Source organism: Vicugna pacos, chromosome 16, assembly GCF_048564905.1.
Source record: "Vicugna pacos chromosome 16, VicPac4, whole genome shotgun sequence".
NCBI lineage: Eukaryota > Metazoa > Chordata > Mammalia > Artiodactyla > Camelidae > Vicugna > Vicugna pacos.
The window spans coordinates 63259413-63265452 of NC_133002.1; the positions used below are offsets into that span (position 1 = coordinate 63259413).

The window sequence follows — 6040 nt, forward strand, 5'->3', positions numbered from 1 at the left end:
GGTTGGGATTTGGTCAGAGGAGGTGGGGAGGGGTGGGGCCTCTGCAGGGCTTGAGGGCCCTCAAGAGCTTGTGGCTTTTATTCCCAGTGCTGTGGGAGCAGAAGGGGAACAGGTTGACCTGGGTTCTAGCAGGCTCCTCTGGCTAGTGTGTTGAGACTAGACTGAGGTGCCAGAGTGAAGCTTCTGCAACAACGCAGGTGAGAAGGGATGGTGGGCCCTGAGTATCTGGTGAGATGGAAACAAGTGATCGATTCTGGATCGACCTTGTGGGATTTCCTGATAGACTGGGTGTGGGGTGGAGGGAAAGAGAAGATGACTCCAAGGTTCTGGCCTGAACGACTGAAAGATAGAGCTGCCCTCCTTGGAGATGGCAAAGCCCGGAACAACAGGTTGGGGGTGAGTTTCTGGAGTTCAGTTCTGGCCATGGATGTTGGAGTAGAGATGTTGAGTGGCAGGTGGACCCATAAGCCCGAGGTCATTGAAACAGCAGTAGCTTGATCTTGGAATTCCTAGCCTCCAGGACTGTGAGAAATAAATTTGTGTTGTTTGTAAGCTCTTTTATATTAATTTTTTGTCTTCTTGATTTGATAAGGACTAAAATGATATAGTAACACTTTTTTTTTTTTCAGCTTGCTTTTCATTGTATTACCTTCAGTTTTGGAGATATATATATATATATATATATGGTATATACAAATTGATGAATATTTTATCCATATTATATATAGTAAGGAGCAATTAAACATTAATCATTAAGAAATTAATTATTTTGAAATTATCTTTTGGCCCTCTTATTCAACAAGTATCTCTTGAGCACTGCCCTTTTTCTCATCAGTAAAGTGCCACAGTGTTGACTCTGGGTTGCACGTTTCCAGTTTTTCATCCTGATGGTGTCACTGATGGCATACTTTATCTAAATTCTGTATCTTGTGCCAGTTTTGCTACTCATGCAGTAACTTGTGATTAACTCTGAGGTACCATCTGCTACTATGCCGTATGTCTAACTTTATGTTCGTAGATGTAATGCTTGCCATGTAGCCTTCCTATAAATTGCAAAATGTGTACTTAAAAAAACTTTTTATGATAAAGCAGTAATTCTGTAATTCATGGTAGAAATTTTGGGAAATAAATGAAAACATACAGGATAAAAAAAATTTTAAGTATATAAATCCCTGCAGCCAAAAAAGTCCCCTGTTAATGGTTTAGTATATTTCCTTCTGGTATTTTTCTATATTTACTTTTCTGCATTTTTGAAATCTTTCATAACGAACATGCTTTCCCATTTGTGATCAGAAAACAGACATTTGCAGTTACAATAGAGTCCTTTCATGCTCTTTGCAGGCTTGGCCAGAGACAGAAAATGATAAAGTAAACAGCAGGAGAGGTCTCCCCACTGCCACTGCTGCAGTGGCCCTGAAACGGGGATCTGATTGTTCTCAGGGGCTGCAGTCCTTCGTGGGTCTGCTCCGCTCCATATCTTCTTCACTTCACAATCCAGGCTGCCTGAGCTCTTGGCAGATTAAAAATGAAAATATAACTTACCTCTGGATGGCTTGTGAAGTGTCTGCTGAGAAATGCCAAATATGACATTCACTCATAAAAATTCCTTAGTATTAACTAATAATACCCAGGCCTTCGTTCCATTGTCCCCGATGGTCTCAAAAATATCCTTCACGATCTGTTAGAAACAGTATCCAAAGGACCACAGCGTCCTCTAATGTCTAAAATTTCTGCACTGTCTTTCCTTCCCAGGGCCTTGCGGTCGGGCGCGGGGAGGCCGCTGTCTTGCGCACCGCAGTCCGCAGGAGCGGAGCGCCTGCCGGCACCCCTGACCTTGAAGGGAAACTTCCGCATCCCGCACAGTGGAAGGGAGCGGGTGGCGGCAGTTACCACGGAGATTCCGGCCTGCGGCCCTGATTGGCTGAGACGCCTCCGGCACCGCCCCCTTGGCCCGCGGGATGGGTGACGGAGGCAGAGATTTCCCGGGGACTTCTGGGAAAACGGAGGTCCCTGAGGACGAAGGCGGAAGCGGCTCGGCCCGAGGCATTCTGGGAGTCGCAGTCAGCCGCCGTCGCGGGAGGGCTGTGTGGGGCTCGGCTTCCCGCGAGGTGAGTGAGGCCTGGGGCGCTGCTGGGAGCAGCGGACGCTGCGAGCTGGGGCTTGGCGGGGAACGGGACCCCGGGAGCGCCGGAGGCCCCGGAGGCGCAGAGGAGGCGGCGGGAAGGAATTTCGGGAAGAGAATTGCTTGCAGGGAAGTCTGAGCGGAGCCAGTTTCGGTGACAGCCGCTATGGGGCAGTGAGCCAAACGTTAACATTAGGGCTGCGGCTTTAGACCTCTAGATGGTGAGCCTTTGCTGAAGTGTTTGCTTGGAGACCCCAGATTTGATTTGAACAGCTGTATCTTTGGAGGACTTGTGAAGTACTTGCATTTATCTGAATATTAGAATCTACATCTTCCCAAGATTTTCTTAACACTTGCTGAAAAGTATTTGAGTATGCAAATCTTTATTTAATTAAGGAAGCAAAGTATTGGCTTCCATAATCTGTTAAACAGGAAAGAGTAACGGTTCTCCAGTGCCTTACCTCGGTATGTCTCTTTGTGCTAGGACATCTCCTGTGTTATGACTGGTGGAAGTGCTGTTGCTTCTAGTTAGTGATTCCACGCAAAAGCTGACTGTGATCTTAGATCACTTTACTTAGATCCATTTCCAACCACTCTGATAACACGTCCCTGCAGGTCTATTTGTGTGCCTTCTCTAGTACTGTCTCTTGTCTCTTCTGTTGACCCGAGGACAGTAGATCATTATCCTTCAACACAAAGACTTTATTGATGGTGCTAGTGCTTTAAAATTTTCAAAATATTTAAGTGATTGATAGTTGTGATTTTGTTGCATATTGCCTTTTCCCATGAGCAGGATTCCTAGTTTCTAAAATTAGTCTCAAACCAGGAAAGAGAATTGTGGAGGTCTGGTGAGATACTGAGATCTCTAGAGGCACTTATTCAGATGAGGGATGAATCTATATGTGCAGTTTAGGTGTGAATGTTTAGGAGGAGAAGAGTCTAAAATGTTTGCCCAAGGAGCTTTCCTTAATGCCTTAAGTTCTGCTGTTCTGTTCAGATTTGGACCCACTCAGCTATTGCTCCTTTCTGCTTTGCTTTTTCAGGTGCTGTTTTACATTCCTCAGCAGCCTCTCTGCATGCGCTGCCATTTTTTCTTGTTGTTCATTTTCTGATACTGCTTTGCATCCCCTTCATTATTTGTCTTTTGAGCTGGTACCTGTCTTCTCTCATCGGCGCTCTGTTGAGTCTCTGGTAGTATAGTAGACAAAACCTAATTCAGTTTCTGACCATCCCACTAATAATCTCTATATTTTTAGGTTAACTATGTAACATTTCTTGTTGTAAACTTGTTTATCTTTAAAATGAGAAGGTTAAACTTTTACATTAAAAAAATTTTTTTTTCGACTTTCAGGGTCTGGGACATTGTCTGTTGGGTCAGCCTCTTTCATGCCACGTCTACCTCTACTTATCTCTGCTCCACTGACTCAGCATTTTCCCAGATTACAAGGTGGTTAATATGCATTCTGATTTTAGTAAGGCTATTTTCCTTCTCCTGAGTGCAGTTCCCCAATCCCAACACAGAAAATATGTTCTTATACTTTTTTTATTCCCCTCAGATTTGAAGACCAGAGCAGATACCAAAGAGAAGACCATTAGAATATACTGTTGAGTGAGCAGCTCCATCACTATCATCATGGAAAGGCTCAGAAGGGATGTGTCCAAAGGATATTTATTTGAAGAAACCTGTGAATATGAGGCCATGGTAGTAAAGCAAAAGGAGAAATCTATAGGCAAAATTTCAAAAAAAATCTCTTGCCCAAACCACTGGCTTTCAGCCAATAATAGTTGCCCATGAAGAAATATCTTTTGAGGGAAATGGGCATACTTTTAATGATTTTGAGAGAAATTTTGATCTAAGATCTAAAATTATTCCACTGCATGTTACTCCTTCAGAAGAACTACAAAAATTTGATCCATTTGGGAAACGTGTCAAATGGAACCTATCTCCAATTAAAAGTCGAAGAACTTTTAAAAAGAAAACTCATAATTGTAGTGAATGTGGAAAAAATTTCAGTGACCGTTCAAACTTCCTTTGTCATGAGAGAATTCATACTGGTGAGAAATCTTGTAAGTGTGATGACTGTGGAAAAGCATTTAGCCAGAGTTCATCTCTTACTGAACATCAGAGAACTCATACTGGAGGAAAACCCTATAAATGTAAAGTTTATAGAAAAGCATTCACTGTAAATTCATCTCTTGTGCAACATCAGAGAATTCATACTGGGGAGAAACCTTATAAATGTCATGAATGTGGAAAAGCCTTCAGTGACTGCTCATCCTTTATTCAACATCAAAGAATTCACAGTGGAGAGAATTCAAGCCGGAGTGAAACCCTGTAAATGTAATGATTGTGGGAAGGCATTCAGATGAAGTACACACCGTACCCAGCGCTAGAGAACTCATACTGGGGAAAAGCCTTACAAATGTAATGAGTGTGGGAAAAGCATTCAGTGCCCACTCAACGTTTATACAACACCAAAGGATTCACTCTGGAGAAAAACCCATGTAGTGAATGTGGGAAAACTCATCCCTTACTAAACACCATGAATTCATACTGGAGAGAAACCTTATGAATGTAATGAACGTGGTAAAGCTTTTAGCCAGAGCACTCATCTTATTCAGCATCAGAGACTCCATACTGGAGAGAGACCCTGTAAATGTGATAAATGTGGAAAAACATTTGGTAGCAGTTCAGTCCTGATCAGACATCAGCTGCTTCACACTTCAGAGTCATCCTAATGATGCTGCAGTTTTGTGGGCTACTTCATCGTTTCATGATCCACTCTTTCTTTTTGGTCATACGTCTCTTACCTTTGCCACTCACTCTTCATACAGTGATAGTCTCAGGAATGCTGTGCTCTTGGGATAAAGTAAAACATTACATGATATTCGAAATCTTCCCCACCGAAGTGTTGGAAGCAGCAGTTTCAGTACGTTATACCGGTTCTCTTACGTCTGTGCTAGGGCTGCGTGGTTGGTACCCCGTCTCCCTGAAAGTCTCTTTTAAACCCTAACCCATTTTTTTAAGATAACCAAGAGGAAAGGCTGCCTTCTGCTACCATGGGCTTCTGAATCACATCTCTTAGGTCCTGATTTATCTTTCATATCTGAAATTCTTCACTCTGTGATTATTAAAACAACAATGTGACTCATTTATATATTCAGCCATATTTCCCAGCTCTTCTCTGCCTGCCCCAAAATACCATTGGTTTATCAGGCCAAGATTAAATATGAGTAATGGAAAATAATACAGTGTCCCTGGGAGTCAGTCCTTCTTGACTGTTTTGTGTCCACTTAAGTCCTTTCAACCCAGTCATCTAGAAGATTCAACCATCAGAAATGCTCAATAATCTTTTAAGACTCCAAAGCAAATCAGACTGGCTGCACCTTTCCAGCCATCCAAGAATCCATATGTTCCTTTCCATTCAAACTTGACCTTACCACCTGCTTAAATTTACCACCACTACTACCCATGTATTAGTCCCAGATGAAGGAATTTGTATTCATACTATTTCTTAACTCACCATCAACATAGCTGACTAGGCTTCTTGTTAGACTGGGTCCAAAGATCAAATCTGGGAACTGGCTTCCCACTTCTATACCCTGTAATACATAGTCACTTCTGTACCCTATAACACACAGTGACTGTACGTCACTGGTAATCAGTCAACACTGGGGACAGAACTAAGAGACGGCACTGTTCCTCAGAATGAGCAGAGCGAACTCTGAGAGTGGAACTAGATCTGTAGTTAACTTAAAAATATCATTATGCCTTTTAGACTCACTGTTAGGGCAGTTACTGCCCAAACTAATTGTGCTGACCTGTTTTGCATGACTTTGATATTTTTATCTTGGCCTGCTCAGTTGGTATTTATCAGCTCTCCTTCAGTCTTGCTTTCTGGTCACTTAACTTTGTGT

At 42.6% G+C, this 6040-nt stretch overlaps 1 long non-coding RNA gene across 1 annotated transcript; it reads left to right on the forward strand.

Moving 5' to 3' along the window:
- The first annotated feature begins 1771 nt into the window (after positions 1-1771).
- On the forward strand, positions 1772-5370 carry LOC140686236 (uncharacterized). The gene is made up of 2 exons (XR_012059925.1): positions 1772-2108; positions 3679-5370. It is a non-coding gene; the product is annotated as an uncharacterized lncRNA (long non-coding RNA).
- Positions 5371-6040: the final 670 nt, after the last annotated feature.